General features: G+C 42.2%; 1 pseudogene; it reads right to left on the reverse strand.

Moving 5' to 3' along the window:
* Positions 1-15484, reverse strand: part of LOC141265128 (ATP-binding cassette sub-family B member 5-like) — a 661237-nt pseudogene that overhangs the window by 22993 nt on the left and 622760 nt on the right.

The raw sequence follows: 15484 nt of genomic DNA on the forward strand, positions 1-15484 counted from the left end.
CCCTGTTGGTAGTAGAGATAAATACAAGTATGTAGAGCTCGAGGTTAGGATGTGTCACTTTCCTAAGGAATCACATAGCTGGTCATTTTTATTGGGAGGGTATGGCAATATTTTTCAAATTTGTTCTAAATCATTTTTTCTCGCTTTCTTTCCCGACACTCATCGGTTTGAAGCTTTATTACTGATCACTGCACAGCTGCTGGCCGGGAGTGCGGCTGCGCAGGGAAACTTAACAAGTGATATGACACGAAATGTTTTTATATTTATGGTAGTTTTATTCCCATTCCTTGGATCAGTTGAAGTCTCAAAGGTCAAGACAAGCAAGATAACAAATCCTTTAAATTACAAAATTAAATATGTCTTCATCTAACAATAGGAAAAGCCTTTAAGCATTTACATAGCCCTCCCCCCTAATTCTAGCTGTATAATTCTGAATTAATAGCAAGAACTAATCAGGCAGAATTTTCCATTTAATTTAATTAATCTATGATGGAAAATAGAATTTATTGCTGTATATAAAAATATGGGGATCTATCTGTTATAAGACCCTCACACATTGTCAATTTGACCAGTATTTTGCATCACAATCTGTAGAAAAAAAATACAATAGGAAAGTAAACACTTATTTTTTTCCTAAGTATCTAAGCCAGATTTTGGCTTCAAAATAATATTGATATAATAAAACTGACCAAATCTGCAATTTATTATTAAGTGTTAACATGTTTTACTCTAACCCCTGAGGAGTACCCAACTTTCTGCATGTTCAGGTAACACCTGATTTCATCCACAAATTTGTGCTACATTTTTTTGTCTTTGTGAGTTCTATGCTAATATATTATTTTATTATTATTTGAATTTACTATTTTTCCATTATTTTTCTGAATAACGGGCAATATTTGTAACACTATAGTATAGATAGAATACATAGAATTCTGTAATGATTGGAGATACCAGACCTGTATGGATTCTGTAGACTTTCAGTATAATGGTTCTCAAAAGTTGTTTCTCTTGTTAAGGACACAACTGTTCGAATATTGTCGACAACTTCAGTTGCAATCTATTAATTTAAACATGGAGGAGAAAATATATTCAAAATCATGTAATGCCTTTTACAGGATTTACAATTAATGGGAGCCTGTCATGTGAAAATGTTATCTGATCTGTAGGCAGGATGTTATAGAACAGGAGGAAATGATAATATTAATATATATTTTTGTGGGAAAGGTTTCTGGAAAACTTGCATTTTAATCATTAACATCCTGGGGTTTGTATACATAGGAGTCCAGTGGGCGGTCGTAATCAGTGATTGGCTCTTCCCTGTATTACTCTGCATGCAGATACAGCTGTCAATCACTGAGTAGAACCGCCCACTGGACTCATACATAAAAACACCAGAGATTTCAAGGAATAAAATAATCTTTTGCAACAAACCTATATATCTTTCTGCTCAGCTTCTCCTTCTCTAGGCCATGCTGTCCACAGATGTACAACATGACAGGTTCCCTTTAAGGTAAGGGAACCCACATATTTATGCAACATATTCATGGTCTGCCTATGGGCTGCAAAGTCATGACCCGAATTCAAGAGTCTCATAAATGCTAAGACGCTCACATATGAGGCTGCTGAGTTCAAGTCAGGAGACCAACTGTCCATCACTGGACCATTAATGTCTGTAATGGCAAAGTGGCCTCATTTTGGTTATAGTAGGTGCAAACAGTTTTCTATATGGGCTCACTGATAAGTCATCTACTATAGAACAAAACCTTAACTCCTTCATGACCAGGCCATTTTCCATTTTTGCTCCCCTTCTTCCCAGAGCCATAACTTTTTTATTTTTCCGTCAATATGGCCACGTGAGGACTTATTAGTTGTGGGACGAGTTGTACTTTTGAACTGCATTATTGGTTTTCCCATATCATGTACTGGAAAATGGGAAAAAAATTACAAGTGTGGTGAAATTGCAAAAAAAGTGCAATTCCACAGTTGTTTTTTTTTTACCATGTTCACTAAATACTAAAACTTACCTGTAATTATGATTCTCCAGGTCATTATCAGTTTTCAGATACCAAACATGTATTTCAGTGGCGGAAAAAAAAATCCAAAGTGTAATTAAAAAAACAATGGCGCCATTTTCTGAGACTTGTATTGTCTCCATTTTATGGAATCTGGGGCCGGATGAGGGCTTATTTTTTGCGCGCCGAGTTGACAATGTTATTGGTACTATTTTGGGGTAGGTCCAATGTTTTGATAGCTTGTTATTGTATTTTATTGCAATGTACAGTAGTGACGCCAAAAAAAAGTAATTCTGGCGTTTTTAATTTTTGTCTCATTACGTCGTTTACCGGTCCAATTAATTCATTTTATATATTGGTAGATCGGGCGATTATGAATGCGGCAATATCAAATATGTGAAGATTTGATTTTTTTTATTGTTTTATTTTGAATGGGGCGAAAGGGGGGTGATTTAAACTTTTATATATTTGTTATTTTTTTATATTTTTAAAAACATTTTTTTTTACTTTTTGCATGCTTTAATAGTCTCCATGGGAGACTAGAAGCTGCAACTGTCTGATTGTGTCTGCTGCACACAGGCAATGATCAGATCACCTGAGTGCAGCAGAATTGCTCACTTGCTATGAGCGCCAACCGCTGGGCAGTGCTCATAGAAATCTGGCAGTGAGAACCGCAGGGATCTCCTGCAGACCCCAGGTTGTCATGCTTACCCACTAGCGACCCATGATCATGTGACGGGGTCGCCGATGGGCGGAGCCAGTGACGCCCTTCCTTTAAGCGCAAGTTAAATGCCGCTGTCAGAAATTTACAGCGGCATTTAACTACTTAACAGCCGCGGGTGAATCGCGATTCCACCCACGGCTGTTAGGGGCACATGACAGCTGTACAGATCAGCTGTCATGTGCTCGGAAAGGTATGGGTTCAGCACCGAAGCCTGCACCATAGGGAAAGACCTGACATGAGTCATAATAGTGCATGAAGTTATCATTCTGCATACACTATATCACAACATTCTTTGATATCAAAAGTGCTTCTGTAAGTTTACATTACCAGTTTAAATTAATATATGAGCTTTCATAATCAAAGCTGTTGAACCAATTAATGCTATCCAGTGGAAATGTGTGAAATAACTGGATCAGGGTATGTTTAGCTTCATCAATGGTAGCGTTTCATAACAACAATGTATACAACTAATTGTAATTGTGAAACTGTTTGGACTTAGATATTTTTAGCTTGGGGCAATCAAGTTAGAACAGAGAGCAGAGAAGTGCTTTACTTTATTAGTAAAGTAACAGTTATAAAGACCTTTCCAGCTTCTTGGAGATCCTTTTTATCACGATTAGCAAAGCCGGTAAGAGCTTGGAGTTCTAGTAGACCAGTAACCACAAGGATTGGAGTCATAGCGAGAACCAGCAAAGTCATCTCCCAGCTATAAATAAAAGCAAGTATAATGGAAAGTCCCATAGTGGCAAAACTCTGTGAAAGTAAACCAAGTCTGGATCCTGTTGCCTAAAAAAAATTAAACAAATGTAACTCACATTCTTCTAGAAAACAAATAACAGCCATTACAGTGGTGTGAAAAAGTGTTTGCCCCCTTCCTGTTTCTTATTCTTTTGCATGTTTGTCTCACTTAAATGTTTCAAATCACAAAACAAATTTAAATATTAGACAAAGGTAACACAAGTAAATACAAATTGCAGTTTTTAAATGAAGTCCCTACAAGGCCCTGTGTGAAAAAGTGATTTCCCCCTAAACCTAATAAGGCTAATTAGCAGCAACAACTAGAATCAATAATTTGCGATAACTGACAACTAGTGATGAGCGAGAGTGCTCGCTACTGTTCGGTACTCGCTCGAGCATCTCACTGTTCGAAATGCTCAGTGCTCGGCAAGTACTACCGGGATGCTCAGGTGGGAGCTCGAGTCCCCGCCACGCATGTTTGGTGCTGTTTTAATAGTTATTGCCTGCCACTCACTGTAATGCCACAGCCATGTTGGTTGTAGCATTACAGTGATTGGCTGTTCGCATAGCGTCATCGGGTCTATATCAGACCCCGTGATCCTATGCTCATCACAGTCTACCCTTCAGACAGGCAGAGTAGGAAGAGGTGCTGCTAAGCGAGGGAGAGAATTGGTGGTTTATTAGAGAGGTATTAGGTATTGCACAGCTATGTATACACATCTGAACTAACAGTCCTTCTAAGGACTAATCCAGCTGCATATATTATCACTGGTGATAGCAGGAGTTAGGCAGGCAGAGTTTGTGGAGACTATGTAGAGCAAAATAGGATCCATTGCACGTTCTGTCTGCTGCTGTTACAGATATCCATAGCCCTAGATATAAGGGCTAATTTTTTTTGCTCTTAATCATGATTATTTGCTTAAAAAGCAATATAGTACACCATTTTTACTGCTGCATTTGCTTGTTAGCAGAATACAGCCAGATTTGTTGATTTTATTTGCATTGCTGTATTGTGGAAGCAGAGAAACTTGTCCATCATCAGACATGATCCAATATTACTGCAGTACAAATCATGACATTTTTTGGAGCGTTCCAAATATTACACTTCAGTTAAAGTCTGCCAGTTGTGTGTTATTCAACCTTTTTCACACTTAGTCGCTGACCATTACCATATCTAAAAGGCCACTGCCCAAAACCGTGGTCATCAGACGTGATCCGATATTACTGCCATAAAAATCGTGCGATTTTTTGGAGCGTTCCAAATATTGCACTCCAGTTAAAGTCTGCCAGTTAGGTGTTGTTCAACCTTTTCTACACTTGGTCACTGAACAATACCATATCTATAAGGGCAATGCCTAAAACATGGTCATCAGACATGATCTGATGTTACTGCAGTAATAATTGTCACATTTTTTGGAGCATGCCAAATATTACACTCCATTTAAAATTGGCAAGGCGCGTGGCAAGGAACGGGGAAGTGGACGTGATGCTGATGGTGCATGCAGAGGCCGAGGCCATAGACAAGATGAAACTGTGCCTGCTGAGGGAGCACAAGAAACACCCACATCATGTTGAATTCCTGTCCCAATTTCTAGGGGGCCGTGTAAAACCACTCTTGAAGCTAGAGCAGTGTTAATCTGCCATGCGAGCATCAGCAGGGGCAGCAAAACAACCAGCCTGACTACCACCAGCATGCTCAGGCACATGACAGCCTGAGGTTAATATAGTGGAAGCTGGGACCCAGTCGGACCCTGGGTTGGACCACGTCCTCTGATGCCGAGCATTGCAGGCCCTGGGTCAAACAGGGTTTCCTCCACATTCTACAGCTCCTGGACTTCCTCCTCTTCAACTTCCATCTCTGAAATGACCACATCAGTCGGAAGCACTGCAGCGCTGCCTCAGCCAAGCAGCAACAGGCTGTGCTGAAGATAATATTTTTAGGGGAAAAAACAGACACAGCTGCAGAGTAGTTGACAGCTGTAATAGAGCAGGCAGATATGTGACTGTCACCACTGAACCTACAGCCAGGCATGGTCATGTGTGATAATAGCTGGCTCCTGTTGGCGGCTCTGAAGCAATGCAAGCTCGCACACATTCAGTGCCTGCCCCATGAATTATTAAAGAAATTCCCATCTGACAATGTTGGTGGCAGAGGTCATAGTTTGTTGGACAACCAATAAGTGCAGGTAAGGGAGACACAAATACGATGTAGCAGAGGCAGGGGAACACTGTCAAAGTTCTTGGACAGTTTTATCAGACCCTTACAGCGCCCAGGCCATGATGCACAGGGAATTCTGACGAGGGAAACGTTTTGGAAGATGATGATGGAGTACCTTGCCGACCGTACCAACGTACTCCGTCATTCATCTGTTCCTTATAACTATTGGGTATCCAAGATGGACACATGGCATGAACTGACACTCTACGCCTTGGAGGTCCTGGCATGCCCTGCTGCTATCTTTTTGTCAGATTGGGATTTTAGTGACACCAGGGGCATTATAAATTCAGTCACTGCATATGCAATAACAGTATAGGAAACCCACTCCTCTATAATGGAAACAACAAAGCATAGACGGCGGATGGTCCTCTTACAATAGTAAGGGCTGCCTGATGGCATTGTAAAAATAGGCTTTGTGACTTTCACAGTCCCTCCTTCATAACTGAAACAGGATGTGTCTGATCATGTCTCACACACCACATGGCCAGATAAGAATAGTAAAATTTTAAAATTACATTTACTGGTGAATGTATTTTTCACCGTTGAAAGCAATGCAAAAGTGCAAAAACTCATCAAAAACACTACGTGTAAACATAGCCCAAGGTGTGGAGGAGCATTTTTCTGTTTGGTTATTTATTTTGCCTTATAAACAAGTCAACACACTGGAAACAGTATTCCTGAACATTTATTTCAGGAAAATCCATTTTGGCTTCTTTTTTGTATGTTTTATTGTGTCCGTTAAAGTGGCGTAATACTCTGACAACATTGTTCACAGTAGTGACCTGGGAATCAGAGATGCTTCCAGTGGTCTTCCCCATGCTGTTCCCATATCATTTTAGCACTGATCCCATCGATTTGGCCAATTTTTAGGCCCCCTCCAGACCTCTGGGGGGCCCCTGGAAAAATGCTCAAGTTTCCCATTTTCTTACAATGGGCTCGTTGCTTGGGTCGCGCACCCGAGCATTACGATTTGATTGACCCGGGCACACAAGCATTTTAGTGCTCACTCATCACTACTGGCAACACTTTGGAGGAATTTTGGCCCACTCATCTTTGCAAAATTGTTGTAAATTAGCGACATTGGAGGGTTTCCAAGAATGAACCACCTTTTTAAGGTCATGGCATAGCATTTCCATCGGATTAAGGTCAGAACTTTGACTAGGCCTCTCCAAAGTGTTAATTTTAAGCCATTCACCGGTAAACTTACTGGTGAGTTTTGGGTAATTGTACTGCTGCATTACCCAATTGCTCTTCAGCTTGAGGTCACAAACAGATGGCCAGACATTCTCCTTCAGGATTTTTTGGTAGACAGCAGATTTCATGCTTCCACTTACCACAGCATGTCTTCCAGGTACTGAAGCAGCAAAACAGCCACAGACCATCACACTACCACCACCATATTTTACTATTAGTATGATGTTCTTTTTCTGAAATTCTGTGTTACTTCTCAGCTAGATGTAATGGGACATACACCTTCCAAAAAGTTCAACTTTTGTCTCGTCAGTCCACATAGCCAAGAGAGCTTTTGGGAGAATACTATCCTCAAGATGTTTTCTGGCAAAACTGAGATGAACATTTATGTTCTTTTTGCTCAGCAGTGGTTTTCGTATTGGAGCTATGCCATGCATGCCATTTTTGCCCAGTCTCTTTCTTATGGTGGAGTCATGAACACTGACCTTAACTGAGGCAACTGAGGCCTGCAGTTCTTTGGATGTTGTGTTGGGGTCTTTTGTGACCTCTTGGATGAGTTGCTGCTGCGCTCTTGGGGTCATTTTGGTCGGCTGGCCACTCTTGAGAAGGTTCACTACTGTTCCATGTTTTCGACATTTGTGGATAATGGCTCTCACTGTGGTTTGCTGTAGTCTCAAAGCTTTAGAAATGGCTTTATAACCTTTCCAGACTGATAGATCTCAATTACTTTGTCTCTCATTTGCTACTAAATTCCTTTGGATCACAGCATGATGTCTAGCTTTTGAGGATCTTTTGGTCTACTTCACTTTGTCAGGCAGGTCCTATTTAAATGATTTATTGGATTGAGAACAGGTGTGGCAGTAATCAGGCTTGTGTGTGGCTAGGGAAATATAACTCAGCTTCCCAAAGATGTGATAACCCTCAGTTAATTTATGTTTTAAGAGGTGGGGCAATCACTTTCACTCAGGGCCCTATATGTTTGGATTTATTTTTCCCTGAATAGTAATGACCTTCATTTAAAAACTGCATTTTGTATTTGCATGTGTTATCTTTCTCTAATATTTAAATTTGTTTTGTGATCTGAAACATTCAAGTGTGACAAACATGTAAAAAAATAAGAAATCTGGAAGGGGCAAACACTTTTTCACAACACTATATATGAAAAATGTAATAAAGACAAAAGTTCCATCTATGTAGGATGGATGGAATACTAATATATTTAGATTTAAAGAGGTTGTCCAGTCCAAATCAATGTCTGCAGTCAGTCACTCTGTATGACTGCCGATGTATGAATCCCCCCCAGCGCACTCACTGTCCTCTGCAGGGATTCACCAGTTTCTGACCGGAGTGTATGTTTGCATTGTACATAGGGCCAGGGCCTGTTTAGTGTGCGTGACCTCGCTCTATACACATGTATGTAGGGAGATTGCGGCCTCTAGTCGGCCACGCCCACCGGACGGCCGTGTCACTAGACGGGGTGTGGCCTGTGCTTTGGTCCCGGCTCAGAAACCGGCAAATGTGCATGAATGTGTGCTGGCGGGATTCATAAGTAAAGATGAGCGAATGTTTCAATGTTCGTTTCGGATTTCGTTCATCAAATTTGCAATATTCGGTGATTTATTTGTTGAATAATCATCGAATATTGCTGAACCCCATTGGATTCAGTGAGGGCAAAAACAAACGCATACACAACACCTTCAAACTGGCCCAAAAGCTGCCAAAACACATCAAATTATGGCAGACACCAGGAAAGTGATGTAAATTTACCCAGAGTACAAGTATTATAATTATTATTATTATTACAGCGACATTTATTTAGTCGCGCTTTACATGTGAAAAGGGGTGAGCGATTGGTACAAGAGGAGAGAGAACCCTGCCTGCGAGGGCGCACAATCTACAAGGGATGGGTGAGGATACAGTAGGTCAGGTTACAGCTGGTCGTGCAGCGGTATGGTGGAGCGATGGTTACTGCAGATTGTACGCTTGTCATAAGAAATGGGTCTTCTTCAGCTTTCTTTTCAAAGTTTCCATGATAGGCGACAGTCTGATGTGTTGGGGTACAGAGTTTCACAGTATGGGAGATGCACGGAACAAAACTTGTATGCAATTGTGGCAAGAAGAGATAAGAGGGAAGTAGAGACGGAGATCTTGGAAGGATGGGAGTTTGAGTGCAGGTAAGTACAGGGAGACTAGGTCACTAATGCTTGGAGGAGACAGGTTTTGGATGGTTTGGTATGCCAAAGATAGGCTTTTTAACTGGAGTTTTTGACCAAAGGGGAGCCAGTGCGGGGATTGACAGAGGGGAAAATCTGAGGAATAGCGAGGTGACAGGTGGATTAGTCGGCCAGCAGAGTTTAGGATAGATTGGAGAGGTGCAAGAGCGGAAGAAGGGAGGCCACAGAGAAGGAAGTTGCAGTAAAGGCGAGAGATGATTGATGAGGGCGTGCACTGGTGTTTTGGTAGATTCATGGTTGAAGAATGTGCGGATACTGAAGATATTTTGGAGTTGGAGTCGGAAGCAAGTGGAAAGGGCTTGGATCTGACGTTAGAAGGACAGAACAGAGTGGGCAGCCAATGACTTTGATTGATGGGCTAGTTGTGGGGGGGTGAATGAGATGGTGGAAAGATGATGAATTCGATCTTATCCATGTTAAGTTTTACAAATCTAGCAGAGAAGAAAGATGAAACAGCAGACACACATTGTGGGATTCTGGTTAGCAAGGAGGTGATATAAGGTCCAGAGAGGTAGATCTGTGTGTCATCACCATAGAGGTGATACTGAAAGCTGTGAAAATATGAGCTGTCCCAGGCCGAAGGTGTAGATGGAGAAGAGTAAGGGTCATAGAACTGAACCTTGGGGTATCACCAAACCGCCTCGATCATAGGAATCCACTGTCATTTGGCATCCACATGTGTGATGACAGTCTGGAACTTCGAGACATTCTTAATAATATAATAATCATTTTTATTTATATAGCGCCAACATACTCCGCAGCACTTTACAATAAAGTGGGGACATGTACAGACAATAAATTCAATACAAGGTAAGACAGTTTAAACAGTTACATTAGGAGTGAGGGCCCTGCTCGCAAGCCTACAATCTACAAGGAAATGGGGGGGGACACAATAGGTGAAAAGTGCTTGTTATTTCCAGTCTAGCAATTATAATAAATAGGGATTTTCATATAAGGCTGCATGATTTGGTCATCAGCCCATATTTTTAAGTGCAATAATCAAGTATAGAGTGCAGTTATCGTGTGCATGGAGGGTGTGGAGACAGACAAATAGTAGGGAGCAGATTCTGAATAATATTTAGAAGGAGGGAACAAGGGAAGTTAGTTTGCTGAGTTGAAGTGGTAGGCTTGATTAAAGAGATGGGTTTTTAAAGCGCACTTGGGGGCTAGGCATCAGTTGGATCATCTGGGGTAGTGCATTCCAGAGAACTGGCGCAGCATGAGAGAAGTCTTGGAGAAGGAGGTGCAAGGTTCTGATAATTGGGGATGTTAGGTCATTTGTAGAATGGAGGGCACTTGTAGGGCAATAGACAGAGATGAGAGAGGAGATATAAGGTGGCGCAGAACTATGGAGAGCTTGTGGTGAGAGTGATGAGTTTATATTGGACCCTGTAGCAAATGGATAACCAGTGTTATGACTGGCAGAAGATGGAGGCATCGGTGAAGTGGCTGGACAGAAATACAACCTTGGCTGCCGCATTCAGGACGGATTGGTGAGGAGAAAGTTTGGTAAGAGGGAGAACGATCAGAAAAGAGTTGCAGTAGTCCAGACGACAGTGAATAAGAACGACAGTAAGAGTTTTAGCAGTTTCAAAGGTAAGAAAAGGTCGGATTCTGGAGATGTTTTTAAGATGCAGGTGATAAGAGTGGGTGAGTGATCAGATATAGGGAGTAAAGATAAGTTTAGTGTTAAATATGACCCCAAGGCAGCGGGCATGCTGCTTGGGAGTTATGGTTGAACCCTCCAAGGTAATTTAAATATTAGGTAGAGTTAGGTTAGTAGAGGGGAGAAACACAAGAAGTTCAGTTTTAGAGAGATTCAGTTTAAGATAGAGGGAGGACATGATGTTAAAGACAGCTGACAGACAATCCTTTGTATTTTGTATTAGGGTAAGGGTTATGTCAGGAGAAGAAGTGTATAACTGGGTGTCATCAGCATAGAGATGATACTGGAATCCAAATCTGCTGATTGTTTGTCCAATAGGGGCAGTGTATAGAGAGAAGAGGAGGGGCCTAGGACTGAGCTCTGTGGGACCCTGATAGTAAGGGGACAAGGAGAGGAAGAGGAGCCGGCAAAAGATACAGTGAAGGAGCGGTCAGAGAGGTAGGAGGAGAACCAGGAGAGAACATTTCCTTGAGGCCTATAGAGTGGAGCATAATGAGGAGGAGCAGGTGATTCACAGTGTCAAATGTGGCAGAGAGATCCAGGAGAATCAGCAGGGAGCAATGACCTTTGGATTCAGCTGTTAGTAGAACATTAGAGACTTTAGTGAGGGAAGTTTCAATGTAGTGTAAAGAGCAGAAACCAGATTGTAGAGGGTCGAGTAGAGAGTTATCTGAGAGATAGCGGATTAGACGGGAGTGGACCAAGTGTTCCAGGAGTTTAGAGATGATTGGAAGATTAGCGACAGGTCAAGTTAGCAGTGCAGTTCAGTTCAGTTCCAGGGATGACTTTTTAAGTAAAGGGGTTATGATATCATGCTTAAATGAGGGGGTCACTGTTGCAGGTTGTAGACTGAGGAAAAGTGAGGAGCTGGTTAATTCTCCTTCTGTGACAGGCTCAAAGAAGGCAAGTGAGCTTAAAGTGCGTCAGAGAAGGGGATCCAGGCACGGGGGAGATTGGGCTGAGATGTCCTGATGGATGTGGTTGATTTTTTTTAGGAAATAAGTGGCCAGATCCTCACTGCTGAGGTTGGTGATGGGGGCCTGTGCTTTACTGTTCGCAGGGAGTTTAAGGTTTCAAAAAGTTGTTTTGAATTGTTGGATAGTGGAGTGATGAGGGTGGTGAAGTAGGATTGTTTGGCTAGATGAAGGGCAGAGTTCTAGGTTTTGAGCATGAATTTATAGTGGATAAAGTCTTCTGCTAAAAGTGATTTTCTCCACTGATGCTCAGCTGACCTTGAGCAACGCTGAAGAAAACGTGTTTGCATCGTGTACCAGGGCTGCCGCTGTCTGTGTCGGGTCTTTCTGCTTGCAGAAGGTGCTGCTTCATCTAGGGCACTCTTCAGTGTATTATTGTAGTGTGACAATGCTAACTCTGGGCAGGAGAGGGAGGAGATGGTAGCTAAAGATGTGTGAATATTGTCCTTAAGCTGCTAGGTATTAATGATACGTGTATTCCTATAAGTGTGGTGAGTGGTGGTGTCCCGGGAGAGTAGACAGTTCTTGACAGAAAAGGAAAGAAGGTTGTGGTCCGATAGCAGGGGAGGGTAGTTTGTAAAGTCATGCAGCGAGCAGAGATGGGAGAAGACCAGGTCCAGAGTATTCCTGTCTTCATGCGTAGGAGAGTTAGTAAACTGTGAGAAACCAAATGACGAGGTTAGAGAAAGTAGTTGAGAGGCAGATTGGGAGAGGGGATCATCGATGGAGATGTTATAGTCTCCCATGATGAGGGTGGGGATGTCATAGGATAGAAAGTGAAAAAGCCAGGTGACAAAGTGATCCAGGAACGGGCGGGAGGAGCCTGGTGGGCGATACACAACCACCGCTTGCAGGTGTTTAAAGAGATTGACAGTGTGGACTTCAAAGGAAGGAAACTTTGGAGTGATGAATGGAGGTAGTGGATGGTTTTAGTGGATGAGAAATGTCAGTAGAGCCTCAGAGTTATACATAGGAGAGGGGAGAAAGGAGGGTTTGATATAGAGAGAATGCACAGAATGCATTAAAGGGTGGGCGAGTTGTGAAAAAGCAGAAGTTAAAACATAGAAGAAGCAGAGTGATATGTGTGACATGCAGAAGTAGTGCTATTGTTTGTAAACCATCCAGTAACTGTTACAAATAACACAAGCACAGGAGACAGGAGGTGTTGTGCTTCAAAAGCATCCAGCAACTAGAGGGGTTAACACAGTCACAGAACACACAGAGTGTTTTAGCAATGCCCCAGGGGGATTGTGGGGAACTTTTTATGGTAGTCTGGCTGAAACCAAAGAGAAAGGTGGTGTGTTATCTAGATCTGACAGAAGGCAACTAAACAGGATTCAGATCAGGAGAGAAACCAAACACAAGTCAGATAAACTCCCTGAACTAACAGTGCAAAGTATTATCGGGCAGGAAGATAAGGACTGGAAGGAATTGTGTCACAGGGATCATCTCCCTCATAACCCCCCCCCTCTGTCTACATGCAGGATAAAGGATGCTGTGTACTATTATGTTCTTGTGAAGGAAAAGCCTGTGGTTGTGTATGCATAGAAGTGTGCTGCAAAGAGATCTAATCTATGCTGAATTATGGTACTGAAGAGACTGTAATACTGTGCCTTGTGAATAAACTACTGCAATGTTGCTGGAGCCGGTTGCTCAAGAAACTCAGACTGTACTGTAATGAAGATTGTTGCTGTAATATCCCTGAATTGTACTGGCCGTGCTTCAGATTAAATTCCACTGTTAAACTGTTGAAAAAGACTCTTATCAGATGTGTCGGGTCAGCAATTGAATCTATCGTGTGCCTGAGAGAAGCTTAAGCCTATGGGTGCCCTGAGTGACGGTTCCCCCAGGATTCCAAAAAATTAATGAAACCCGTCTCGCGCTATCTGAATCTAGCGGCATACGTGTAACATTGGTGGCCCGTACAGAGAATCCTGAGCGGGAATTAGCGTGTAGAGGGCGAAGAGGAAAAGTGTCTGGAAAAACATAGCACAGCACCTCAATTCTTCTCTGCTACACCAGTTAAAGGGGACCAGCCCTAAAGAAAACTCACTAGCAGCAATGGATGTGGAAATACAAATGGACAGAATTAGTGAGCTGCCTCTTCAGTTAACTTGTGAAGATTTGAGAACAGTTGCAGATCACATAAAAATGTCAGAAGAACAGATTTCTAAAGCACACAACCGCAGGCAACAGTTAGCTGCCAAAAATGCAAAAATGGATGAACTGGGGGAGAATGAAGCTGAAGAAGTCATGGGGACGTTTCTCCAGGAGCTAACACAGTTTCTAAACAGGTTGAAGTTGGAGGATGGAGGGGCAACACCAATTACCAAAAGCGGGAATCTCCATCCACAGACAGAACAGAAAGAGAAACTGTCTTATATGAACTTGTTGCACCAGATTGATGCAGGCTTACAGAAAGGCTACCAGCCAGATGAGATCATCGAGGAGGTGGTGAAAGCGATCAGCCCAGGACTGAACCTCCGTAGTATGTTAGAAATGAAGAGTCAATTGACCTTGCAACAGCTGAAGATGATTATACAAGTGCACTATAAAGAAAAGAGCACTTCAGAATTGTTCCACCGACTCATTAATAGAGATGAGCGTTGTTCTACTCGAACTGTTCGCCAATCTCAAATTCGAGCTGTTTTGGGCGGTGTTCGAGCCGTTCGGCGAACACGAACAATTTGAGACAAATTCGGCTGTTCGAGGTTATGTTCGATAACTGTTCGTGCACCAAAATCATAACTGGATTTTTTCTCAGTAATGATGAAAATTAATGTTAATACGCAGTTTGAGTGTACAGCGGGGTGGGGGGAGGGGCAGGGGATGGATCTCTGCAGGAACAATGAAGATCTCCATTTTTTTTTTCTCTTTCCCGCATTTACAGTGGGGAGGTGCAATCTGTCAGCCTATCAGCAGTGCACACACGGAGCGAAGTGCTTTTTTTCACACAAGCAAGGGCATGCGTCATTGGCAGTGTATGTCACATGTCCTTGCCCTATAAGACCAAGCCATTTTCCCCGTCGCCACCATTTTCTCACTGCTGCAGCTGCGTGTTAGACGGCACCGCTGTTGCTGTGTGCGCTATACCTTGTTAATTTCAAGCCAATTTTCGCACAAATCTACAGATAGCTTGGGAGTAGGGAATAGTTGTGATTGCAGTCCTTTTAAGGACTAGGTTACAGCATTTCCTACGACTTTTATCAGGCAGGTCTGTGCTCTTAAATAGATAGATTGTGGGAGTAAAGACTAATTGTAATTGGAGTCCTTTTCAGGACTAGGTTACATCAGTTCCTATCAGTTTTTGCCAGGCAGGTCTGTGCCAGTGCTGTGCAAGTTTTTTTCACAGCATTTGGCTGAATCTAGCAAAGCTAATCCTTTTTGGCCTATTGCAGAGTGTGTTAGTCAGTGGAGTAGCCTATCTGTGTTGCAAGATATACCACCTGTGTATAGAATACCAATTTTATTACTGCACCTAGTGAAGTAAAATCTTTTGGGCATAGCATCATTCTATTAGTCCATCTATACTGACCTCCATCAGGTTGCAAATTGAATATAATTTTTTTCTGCATCTAGCTCTGAAAAAATATTGGGCTTCTAGCTGTGTGTGGGACTTGTTGTATTAGTCCATCTATACTGACCTTCATCAGGTTGCAAACTGCATATATTTTTTTCTTCATCTACCTCTGAAAAAATATTGGGCTTCTAGCTGTGTGTGGGACTT

This window comes from Phyllobates terribilis, unplaced genomic scaffold (genome assembly GCF_046119375.1).
Source record: "Phyllobates terribilis strain yellow unplaced genomic scaffold, ASM4611937v1 Scaffold_4__5_contigs__length_816908805, whole genome shotgun sequence".
NCBI classification, from domain to species: Eukaryota; Metazoa; Chordata; class Amphibia; order Anura; family Dendrobatidae; genus Phyllobates; species Phyllobates terribilis.